This window comes from Sinohyriopsis cumingii, chromosome 18, assembly GCF_028554795.1.
Source record: "Sinohyriopsis cumingii isolate HCF-2022 chromosome 18, ASM2855479v2, whole genome shotgun sequence".
In the NCBI taxonomy this organism is placed as follows: Eukaryota; Metazoa; Mollusca; class Bivalvia; order Unionida; family Unionidae; genus Sinohyriopsis; species Sinohyriopsis cumingii.
Window position 1 is genome coordinate 34,166,706 of NC_142978.1, and position 12,962 is coordinate 34,179,667.

The window sequence follows — 12,962 nt, forward strand, 5'->3', positions numbered from 1 at the left end:
GAGAGAATTGTTGTTGTTGGGTTTAACGCCATTTTCCAGCACACAATAGGCTATGCATGGCGGCCAGTATTAATAGTGGAGGAAGAACCCGGGAAAACCCCGGGAAGAACCACCAAACCACGAGAAGCTACTGGCAAGCTTTCTCACATACCCATACTGGCCGAATCCTAGACTCGAACCCACGCAGACATAGGTGAGATGGCAGTGATCCGTAACGGAGAGCGCTTTAGACCTCTCAGCCAGAGAGAGAGAGAGAGAGAGAGAGAGAGAAAGAGAGAGTTAGTTGTCCATTAATAATCATAATAATAATGTGACAAAAGTCAACAGCAATACATTACCACGACACACAGTGTCAAAAACTTGAATTCTTTGGCCTTTCAACTTCATATCAATTTATATAATATGGCCCTTCTGGTGATTTCGGTTTCCCCCAATGGAACATTATTTTCTTCCACGAATACATCAAGTCCAGAGCATGCATATTTGATTTATAAACATAATTTCATATATAAGGAAGAGTGAATTGGACACTGATGCACCCGGCACTCACGATATAAAAGATACAGTACACGATACGACGATATTTTCATAGATTATCCCATGCTCCCATTCCGTTTTCTGTAATGCAAATGTTGGGGGTAAGGGCGGCAGGATCACGCACAAGTTGTTTTCCAAATAAAAAAGACCCCATAATTTCAAAACCAAAGTATAACAAAAACAACAACAACAACAACAACTAATGATAATAATAATAAAGCGCATAGTGCACGATTTAAACGAAAATAAAACATATCTTTCTTCAAATAAATTGATTGTTTGCTTGTACTTCCTTGTTAGGTAAGACATGAATCCTATAGTTTCAAAAAGGATTTGTGGAAATTTTCATTAAATAAATTGCACTAAAATTAGGAGCGACACTTAAGCAAGAAAGAGTTTACAAATATATTGTATTTACATACATTCAGCAATCAAAGTTGCTCTACCAAAGTACGAAAGACCCAACTGACCGCTAAATACATGTAGCTTATTTTCGTATACATGTATGGTCATGTAAGTTCACCCACATGTGCCTTCACTTTACAATTTATGTTAACACACATAAGTTGTAAATTGTGACTATAATTGTATGCAATTCCTGATTAACAGTCTTTGCTAAAGTTTTGGATTATGCACTATACCCACGAAGCAGGCGAGAGATAACAGTCTGCACAATTTCTGGTTAGTTCATGCTGATCGCAGACCATCAGGTTATGAGATTGAAAGAAGAATAGAAATGTTTACTCTGGAATCATTTCCCGAATAAATAAATAAATAAAAACTCCGTTTATGCAATATTTCACTCGCGTCCACTCTTTCTTAATACCTACTTTGATTCTTGTCCTCTTAAATAAACTCATTTATTTATGTATTAAAAGTTGTTGACGTAGCTACAAATAAGTCTTATTGTTTTTTAAAAAGTGCACAAACTTAAATCTTAATGCCAAATAAATGTTTTTCTTTGTCGACCTAACAACATGTTGAATTGACAAAAGATAGTGCAACACGGCCAGGCAATCAGTATATGTCTAGGATTTTTGACACCTGTGTAATAACATACACATTTTTATATGGGCATAGTAACTGAAATAGCACAGTTGTCACGTGATAAAAGAAGGTATATTAAAGTTTATTAAATTATGACTGGGCAAATGCAACTACATGTAGCGACCTTAGTGAGGTGCAAAAGGTACCATAACGCCGGGCCCGCAAGCTCGTGGGAGGTTGGGGTGGGGCGAAAATGTTCGAGTTTGTTTATAACAGGTTTTAGTTAAAGCAGATTATTTAAAAACAAATTTGATTTTTGAAAAGACACCTGCATTTTTTATATAAATTTTTCATGTCACTTTTTCAGTGATACAGAAATTAGATTTTGGGGGCCCATTCACAGGGGCTCGTATCGTTACTTATAATTTACCTGTCATACATGCAGTTATTATATACTATATGAAGGTCAGGCAAATTGTAAGCCACGATTCGAGCCCCTGTGGGCCCATTGTTCTTATTACGCTCCGGTCCTGCAAAACCCTAAAACCGCCGCCTCTGTGCTCAACTACAAAGCGATGCACTTAAAAGGGACGCGTTTTTGTATATTGTGACTTCTCTTGCTGGTTACCTTGCAGCATCATCAGTTCCGTTTTCCATTAATGCTAGAAATGTATTCCTGATTTTTGTTTCAAATATATTTAGTAATATATTTATATTATGCACTAAAGAAACTGAAAAGATGATTTTGCAGTAAATGCAATCTAACTTCATTGTGATGCAGACATCGAAGCGCACAGTTCTCTCATGGTAACATTTTAGCATCAGATTTACAGTATTGTGGCTGTGGGATTATCCTATCAAAGGGAGGTAATTCACTGTGAGGTGTATGGGACTATGTAGTCAAATCACAATTATCTCTCTATATAGTACCTACAGTTATTTGTCAGTACTGAACATTTCATTGGGTCCAAAATCCTATTAATTCATATGTTATTTAAAGTATCTTCAAAGATAAACTCACAGTGAAGATCTTGCTATAGTTAAGCTACACACACACACACACACACACACACACACACACACTGTTCATATTCTAAAGAATAAGCAATGATCTTTCAAATAAAAATCCATGGCTCACCACCAAAAAAAGAGAAAAAAGAAACAGTGGGGAAAAATACTCGGAAATAGATTGAGTCTACATTCGTGGGTACTGACCCAGAAGTAATTATTGTGACCCAAATCCATGGGCAAAATAATGGAAGATCATGGTGGAGATTGAAGGCACGTCCGGGGTCGCTCATTACAGACTTGCTAGGGGAATGGTTCTACGTAGCTTGTTTAAACCATTAGCGTTAACGAATGAGTTCACTTCGAGAGGAGGGGACCATCAGTGTACAGAATGTGTGGACTGATATATTGTATCTACCAAATGGGCGCCTCGATATCCAGTGGTGGGCTTCATGGTGACATCACCAATTAAGAGTTTAATGTCACGCTGTTGTTTTTTTCTCTGCGAAAATCATGCCATTTGTCAAACTACACTGCAAAAACATATGAAGGGTGTTATGTAATCTATCTGATTTGTCAACGGACAGTCCACACCACTTAGCCGATAAGGCTATGTTGGTCTGCAAGAATTGACAGCTCATTAGTATCGATATAGTATTGACATCTCATTAGTATTGATATAGTATTGACATCTCATTAGTATTCATTTAGTATTGACAGCTCATTAGTATCGATATAGTATTGACATCTCATTAGTATTGATATAGTATTGACAGCTCATTAGTATTCATATAGTATTGACAGCTCATTAGTATTCATATAGTATTGACAGTTTATTAGTATTGATATAGTATTGACAGCTCATTAGTACTGATATATTAATGACAGTTAATTAGTATTGATATATTCATTTTTTAACACACTTTATACCGATTTCTCTTACCAGTAAAAAAAAACTGGCAAGGATTTTGAAGAGTTATACTACACCCCTCCCCCGCTACATATCATAATTTCCAGATCGGACCAAAATGTTTCCATCCAAAATTGTTCCAGTCAGCAAATGCTTTAAAACTTGTAAATAAAGTGTCATGAACAATATGATTTGATTGGAGATTTTAAAACACCAGTCATTGTATAGTCGATTAAGTTTGAGAATAGTCGATTAAGTTTGAGAATAGTCGATTCACTTTGAGAATAGTCAATTATCTTTGAGTGTCTAGAAAAGGCTTAAAGAGAAAATGCCCCAAACGTATTTAGAATGTAAGGCCATCTGTCGACTAAACTTTCAACGATCATGATCAGTTTAAACATGATGATGGGATGGCAGGAAGTTTATATGTGGCTAAATCGGTCCCTGGTTTCATGAAATATCTAAACGTTTCTTCCACAAAAATAGTATCATTATTATATTGCTTATTTTAAACCTTTCACACTAAATTAAAGTAGGCAATACAACAGAGTTGCAATCACGTGATCTCGGTAGTTTATGTGTTGGAGCTCCCCATTACACTCAATTATGCTCTCCGCATCACGAAATCGAACTAACTCGCTAGTCGAAAGGACCATATCATATAAAACATTTCGCGTTGATAAAGTTCGAATGGGCGTATCTGAATCTAGAATACTCAGAATCAAGATAGCTAATAGAAAAGCGATTTGAATCACATGATCACGTACTCGCGACGTGTATACGAATTCTTGACGCTGTAAATCTGTTTTAATCAGCTGACATTCATAAGATGAAGTTTTGAACTCGAGATCGCTTATTTCGAACCTGAAAGCATAAATTGCTCTTCAAATTTACGATCCGGAGATAAATCACGTGATTAAAATATATGTTTTTGGCATTTAATATCGCATAATCTAGGTTGCCAGGTAATTATATTACTCGAAGTGGAGGTTTTGATTTCGAGTAAGGAAATTTAGTGTGCTTAAAGGATTTCGCGTATTTCGATTTCGGAGCTCGATTTCGCGTATTGCAGAGATTATGCGATTGAAAAGTATTTTCCTATTTGTTCTCTTGCGTTCGCGTATGTTATATAATTTAAGATTTACAATATTGAATTAGGTGAATACCGAAGAAATAATTTTTGCGGACTTTAAAAATAACTTCGTGTTTCTTAGTTTATTTTAATCACAAGGCATGCGCAAAACAAGTGGAACAACTGGTTGCAGCTATATTATTTCTAGTGACATTATTATTATTATTATTATTATTATTATTAACAAGGCGTGCATGTATGCTTTGTTAGAGAGTAGAATCAGTATCATTGTAGTTGTTTGGAGATCTTCAGCTTTCTTCCAAAAATGCTGAAATCTCTTCTATTTTCACAGCAAATTTCCGTTTGACTAAAGTGTTTCAAAGCATACGCTTTGGAAAATCTGTATATTGCAACATGCATTATCATAAACCTTCTCTTCTTTCCCTTGCCCCACTCGAACTCCGCTCGCTATCATTATATAACCTATATAGCGATATGCTGCATCTGTTTTACGTTACTTATTGTCTACGGCATCTTGTCTAGTAGATGAATCCATTTTGTTTGCCTGTCCTTAGGTCAGGTAAGTAGCTAAAATTCGTAATTTATAAATTAATGTCAATTTGAGTTTCTGAAAATCAAGAAGTTAAAGTGCTCAGCTTTTCGACGATACATATTTCTTCCAAGTCAAGGGAAACTCATTTAAATTTTTTTTTTTTGTTGGGGGGGGGGGGCACCAGACAGATGCCCCCCCCCCCCATTTCCAAAAAAAAGTGAAAAGTGTTTTAAGTGTAATTGTATCCCTTAGGTATGTTGCTTGTTTTATTTTTATAAAAAGAATTTTCAATCAAAATTTTAATTATTTTAAATTTTTGATATGGTATTTATATTTCCTAGTGTTATCTATAGGTGTGGTCATCCGAGTCAAGTTTCTTTCACCTAGCTCGAATTCGCTCCCCTAGTTCGTGTTTGTGACCTTTGCTAGAGGTCTCCTTAGTCTCGTGTTTGCTATATGTGTATTGCTATGTGTGTGAATGCTATATTAGTTTCCGTGTTGAGACAGCATATCAGTCAAATTTCCCCAGTTTGCCTTAATTCTATTTTTTTTTAATTTTATTTTTTTGTTATACTTTATTAGTCAATTTTGAAAGGGCAACTGAGCAGTGTACTATTTTCAATAGAAAAAAAACATAGTGTTTTATGTGCGTGCTTATATGCGTCGCTCATCGCATAATTTTGAAAAGAGGCGGGCTGTGGTCGAGTGAGGGCCCATACTTTATTTATTTGTCGTATTTCACCCGACTCGAGTTTTGGCCCCCTCTTTTATTTTTGTGGCCAAAATTCCAGTTTATATTAGTCAACTATACAGTAAGGGAGCTGTATAGTTAAGAGAGAGCGAGAGTTAGAAATAAGTAGAGGTGTTGTGTTTGTTTTTGTGTTTTGCATGTACTGGCAGTGTTCCATATGGGGTGTTTTTCTTAGGCTCTTTTAATGGCCTTTCCACTTCGCGTGACGCCATGTGATATAGCTCCATTACGTCATTACCTTTTACTTTCCCCATAGAGATACCCTATCCTTTCGTATATTTAAACGTAAGGAGAATATTCCCTAAGGATTGTTTGATATTTGTATATAAACACATGCAAATTAACAAGTGTTTAACGATATATTAGCCACCTCCAAAGAGATCAGGGTGGGAACGAGGTCTTAGCCCGCGTTTGCGTTAGCGCTCGTAATGAGCTCTATACCAAGGCCTCTTTCCTACCCCTACCCCCTACTCCCTGTTTGGTATTTGGTATATAAACACATGCAAATGCATTAGTGTTTAACGGCATATTACATTTATATGTTTGGTTCGTTATTGTTGTATTGTTGTTGTTTTTTTTTTTTTTTTTTTTTTTTGTTTTTTTTTGGGGGGGGAGGAAATCCATTTAATATTTAATTTTTGAGAGATATCAAGTGAATTTTTCTGTCTTTAATTAGTCCATAATTTTTGAATTTTAAATAATTATATCGGTTATGATGGCCTATGTTAGTTATTTTGTAATTGTTATTACCTGGCCACATGCCATTATTGTTTTTGTAATGTAATCTGTTATCTTAATTATTGTGTTTTTTTGTCGAAATTCCCGTCCAAATATAGAATATGTTTCCTTTGATATCTCTCTTTTTTACATAACTCCATAATTAGTTTAATCCGGTCATCCTTCCTTCTTTCACATTGTGCGATGGCATGATATTTGGTGAAGTTGGATGTTTTACACATGTGACATTTGATTATTGCGCGAATCATCCTTCTTCTCAAGGCAGTCTCGCCTGTTAGCCACGCATTATGCAAATATTTAAATACGATACTTTGTATATTAACTGATCCGATTTTGGCCTAGTGCCCCCACACTCTATCCCAATCTGTATGGATATTTTCCTCCTCTACTTTGTTTATTTTATTTTTTGCTTCATATTCCCTAATCCAGTAATATGTCTTAACTATGTCCTTTTCCCAGAGTTCTGTTTTGTCCCTAAACTTGCATACAAGTTCTTTTGTTTGTCTGAAATGTCTAGGTACTTCTAACTTTTTGCATAACTTATTATTTTTATAAATATCTTGCCTGTTCCTTAAGGTGAAGCCGTACCAATATACGCATAGGGCTTCCCATGGACTTTTGGTATTGTCGGTAGTCTTTTGAATCTGTTTATAATATTTGTATATTTTTTTTTAAAATTGGGGCATGGTAAGGCTAAGCCCCCTTTTGTTCTGGCTCTATATAATGTTGATTTTTGGACGTAATGTGTCTTGAAGTTCCATATATAGTTTATAATTTCCTTATCTATCTTATCTAAGTTTTTATTTTCTAAGTCTACGGAGTTTATTATATAGTTCATGTTAGAGTACATGTATGTTTTTGCTACTTGTGCACGCTCCGTTATGCATAATGGCGTTAGTGCCCAGATTTCGATATTCTCTTTTATTTATTTGTATATATTTTTGTAATTTTCTCTTTCTTCGTTTTTCCCAAAGAAGATTCCTAAAGCTTTAACAGTTACCTTGATCAAGTGTGGTGGTAAACCAGGGTGGTTTCCCCTCCAGTTCCCTATTTTTAGTATTTCTGTTTTATCATGATTTAATTGCGACCCTGATGCTTTTCCAAATGATTCGTATTCCTTTTGCAGGTGTTTAAATGAATTTTGGTCTTTTACGAAGTTAGTACAGTCATCGGCATGTATTCCGTATTTTGATACTTAGTATTTCAATTGCTATTACGTATAATAGCATAGATAGTGGACAGCCTTGCCGCACCGATCTTTGAAAATCAAATTTATCGGTGACAGCGCCGTTTACCTGTACTCTAGCTGTTATTTTATTGTACAGGATTTTAGTCCAGTATTGGAAGTTAATTCCAAATCCAAATTTCGCTAATACCTTTTGGGCATAGTTATTTTCCAATCTGTCGAAAGCTTTCTCTTGGTCAAAAAGTACCATAGCACCTTGTTGACCTGTTTCGTTTACATAATCAATTATCGTTCTTATATTTAAGATATTATTTTGCACATTTCGTCCCTTCCCCACACACGACTGGTTTACATTTATGATTTCATTTAGACATAATTTAAGTCTATTTGCTAAAATTTTGCTTAAAATCTTGTAATCTATATTTAGGAGGGAGATGGGCCGCCAATATTTTAGGTTTTCCCTATCCCCTTTACTTTTTATATAATTGTTATTAACCCTTCTCTCATTGTTTCCGTCATCATGTCATTTTTAAAAGAATGTTATTATATAAATTTGCCAGAATCGGCGCTAACTCACTTTGGAATTTTATTTTATAGAATTCCGCCGTGAGTCCATCTCTCCCTGGGGATTTCCCTTTCGCTAGCTGACTGATTGTAATTTTTATTTAATTTTCTGATATGAAATCATCACATAGGTCACTATGTTCTGATGATATCTTATCACATATAATATCTTTTAGATATTCATCTATAGTTAGCAGATCAATGTTTTGTGAAGTATACAAGTTGGTATAAAAATCCTTAATTTTCCCTAGCATTTCGTTTTTCCCTGTTATTTCCCTCCCATTTTCATTTATTTTCTCTAGTTGCTTTTCCCCCCTTACTTTAATTCCTCTCTTTTATATAGTCCATTTGCTTTTTTGTACATGGTGTTGTATCTTCCCGCTCTTAATTCAAACCCTCTATTTTCCTCATCATTGATTTTTTTCAGTTGGTTTTGTAATTGCTTTATCTTTCCCTCTGGTAATTTCCCTTTTAGAAGAATTTTAACTTCTTGTTTTTCAATTTCTTGTAATTTTTTTCTTTTTATAGAATGATATACTGCTAACTTTTTAATTTCATTTTTTAAAATATCCCAATCCGTAATTATATCTCTGTTACCAAATTTTTTAAAGTTTTCGCTATTTAAAATTTCGTGTATCAAGCTGAATAAATCATGCCTTCATATAAGACCATAAATATTTCTCAATTCGGAATGTGTCACGTTTGCTAAGCCCCAACTATTAAATCGTGTATAAACTATAATCTACCTGTTTTTAAAATAGTACCGCGGCTATGTGTTTGATGTATAAAGACTGCCGCGGGCTATTGTTAAGCTCTTAAGAAATGTTACATGACCGGCCTGAGACCCGGAATTTCGATCGGCAAAGCGATTGATCGCACAACTAACACCTACGTGTTAATACTTAGTCTAAGATCAAAGGGAGCCCGAGGCGTGTTCTCATCCATCCCCACGTTGACAGGCAGCAAGAGTGACATTGTCCGCTAAGTTCGATTGGATCGGTTCACAGCGATATCCAATCGGAATTGAGATAGACGGTGTGAAAGCAAGTTAGATCCGAATTATAACTTTTAGAACTCTGAGAAAAAATGTAGTGTTTGCCTTGACAGATTGCATAATCATTAGGGTTACTACGAGAACGACGCCACTCGTAATTTGTCGGTATCATTCGCTCGTATGGCGGCCTAAGCAAGCAAGTGGAAGCGAAGCTTGAAGGTTGGCAACCAAGACAGCTCGTAAGAGCATTGAAATACGGAGCGTCAAACTTCGGAAGCAAGAATGTTAAAACTATAATTTTCACTATTCACGCACAAGGAAAAAAAACGAGAAAACATGGCGGAGGCTCACAATGCATTAAGGAAACTAGAGCTGTTCTTCAAAACAAGAAGAATTGAGACTGAAGAAGGGTCTTTTATTGAATGCAAATATCAGGAAGGTACTCAGAAATTAGACATGAGACATATACCGAGGGAAAGAGTTCTGAATACATCTACAGTAATAATAGCCCTTAAAAACATGAATCCGGACATTTTAGAAAATATCTACTCCATCAACAGAAAAGGATACGAGGGATATATAATACGCCCAAGAGGGAAATTATCGGCTTTACAGTTTGGAGAAATAAGTATTTCTGGAGAAACTGTAACAGTTAAAGAACCAGCACCCATTTTGAAAAAGATCAAGAATGGACAGGAGAACTACAATGGAAATACCCCTGGAAGAAACGGTTGACCTATTCGAGGAAATATTCGGTATAAGATTAGAGAAATCAAGGCTGGCGACAGTTCCAGGTTTCAATATATACAACGGTACAAGAATATTGGAAGTTGAAAAAAGCAAAACTAAGAGAGATCAAAAGGGCCTTCTACCTACATGGCTTTCTGACAAAAGCTTGGTATAAGGGTTGCATATACCACAGAAAGTGCAACAGATGTGGAGAGACAGGACACACTCCACTTAGATGCCCCAAAACCCCAGAAAACCAGTTAACGAACACAGAACAAGTCTACACATCTACATTGGAAATCGTCCCAACGATGAGGCAACAAGGAAATAAACAAGAACAACAACAAGGGAAAACACAGCAACAACAACAACAAGGGGATCATGAACGACAACATCAAATAGAACAAGGAAAAATAACATCACACTCACGACAACAACAAGAACCAAAACAACAAAAAGGGAAAATACAACAACAACAACGGCAACAACAAAGACAACAAAATGGACAAAATGGACAAAATAAATTCCAACAACAGCAAGAAAAACAAGAGATACAACAGACAAATCGGCACGAAAAGCAAGAAAATAAGAGCTTAAAACAACAAGAGAAACAACAACACCAATTAGTACAAAAACAAACCCATCAACAACAACAGAAAGTACAACAACTAACAGGAAAACCAGTAGAAGTAATCCAAGAAACATCAAAAGAACCCCAACCAACAACATCGCTAGAAGAGGAAATAAACAGTGACATATGCAGAAGGAGGGCATTTAAGAGACAAAAAAGAAAAGAAGAGGCAAAACTGAACCAAACCTACCTTCTGGAAGATGACGCATGTATTGAATAGAATATTCACCTAATGTTCAACAAAAAAAAAATTATAAAAATTTATAAGAAAAAAAAATAGAATATGTAAAAAAAAATGTTTTTTAACAATACTGTATACAAATGTATACAAACATATTTGAAAATCAAAAAGATGGAAAACTATAAATAAAGAAAAAATATAGTACATACAACCACAAGTAGGACAGGAGGGCCTCCCTAAATGGTCTTCGAAGATCAACAAAGGAGAGCACCCTCCAAAAAAATAAAGTAATTTGTCGGTAAAACTTAGGAGCTTCTAAGGAAAGAGAAAGCTTCGAAAAGGTCAATAAGTTATTTGCTCGATTTTCGCAGAATATTAAGGCATTTTAATTTTAATTATTTGTAGTATGTATACTTAATTACTAGCATCGTTTTGTATGAAGAATTACCTTTGTAGTGTTTCATTACATGCGTATTTAAGAAATGAGCTTGAATGTTGCGTAGAGAATTGTGTAGGTTGTTAGCTTTTGGTCAGAATTAATTTTGTAATTCGCTATTAGGTTACTTCGTTGAGGTGTGAGTTCAGAAAATGGTTGATGTATGTAAGATTAGCTACTATGGACGTATGACTATATTAGAGCATGAATATTTGAATATGTGTGTACTTTGTATGAGTTGTAATGTAAAAATATGAGTCTGATTATTATGATATTGTTTTGTATAATGGGATTAGGAATATGCACTGATGTGACGTAATTTATTGATGTATGTATGAGAAGTAATTGATATCGTGTTTTTGTTATGACGTTCTTTTACTATACAAGAATGTATGAGTATTTCGATGTGAATGAATGCGTGACTGAAGAAATTTAATAGCCGTTATCTGATTATAGGCTGTGTGTAGCATGAGATGAGAGGGCTAAGAAAAAAGATCATACAGTCCTCGTGTTTTCACAAGAAGCTTTTGGGGACAGAACTTCCGGTTCAGTTGAGTCCCGAGTTTCCAAGAGGAGGAGACGGAAGTGAGACTAGTAGAGCAGTCCGAATCGATCAAAGTCTAGTCGGTGGAGAGAGTCGAGGAGGAGAAAAAGGAGTCGAAGAGGAGAAAGTGGAGAAGAATGAGGAGTATAGAGAAGTCGAGGAGGAGAAGGACTTTGGAGAAAGTCGAGAGGAAGGGGAGAAGGAATTGGGAGGAATAGGAGAGTAGATACACAGATGAATATAATACAATGACAGATGGAAATCTATCTCACACTATTAATCAAATGATGCAATAGGCTATTACAAGAGAGTACTTGGGAAATTCGAATCATTTGACTACTGAATTGTTATTAAATTGTTATTTGTTGAATTTCACGTTTTTATGTATTCAATCATTTAACCGTTGGCATTGCTGACTGGAGACTCGGAGCTTTACATCTATATTTCACTAATTTAACTTCCAACCAAAATCGAGCCTGGGTGGGACTTCTGTAATACTTTAAATACAATATTGGGAGCACCCCACCCCAACCATAACAACCCTCTCACAGAATGGTATTCTGATGCTGTTGTTGTTCTAGGGTTTAACTCCATTTTTCAGCACAAGATAGGCTATACATGGTGGCCAGTATAACTGGTGGAGGAAGAACCCTGGAAAACCCAGGGAAGAACCACCGACCCACGAGAAGCTACTTGCGGGTTTTCCCACGTACCCACGTTAGCCGAGCCTTGGGTTCGAACCCATGCAGGCATAGGTGAGATGGCAGTGATCCGTAACGATGAGCGCTTTAGAACACTGGGCCACTCGGGGCCCTCGAGTGTTATTCTGAATATACCTATTTACATATTTAGTTCACGAGCCTTAATGCCGAGTGAGTTTATCGTATAGTTTTCAACTTCTTCAAAATCAGTTAACATATTTTTACTAAATTCCATAAACAACACCCATGCATTAGGATCTCTCAAAGTTATCAAAATTACGCTAATACACCGTTAATTATGGCAACCATTACTAAAATAGAAAATAGTTTTAATTCATGGTAGCAACTAGACTAAGTGTACAGGGGACGTTACAGCAAGTTTTTCAAAGTTGTGAAAGGTGTACCAATCAGCAGTCAAATAAAGCTATTGTTACTGATTT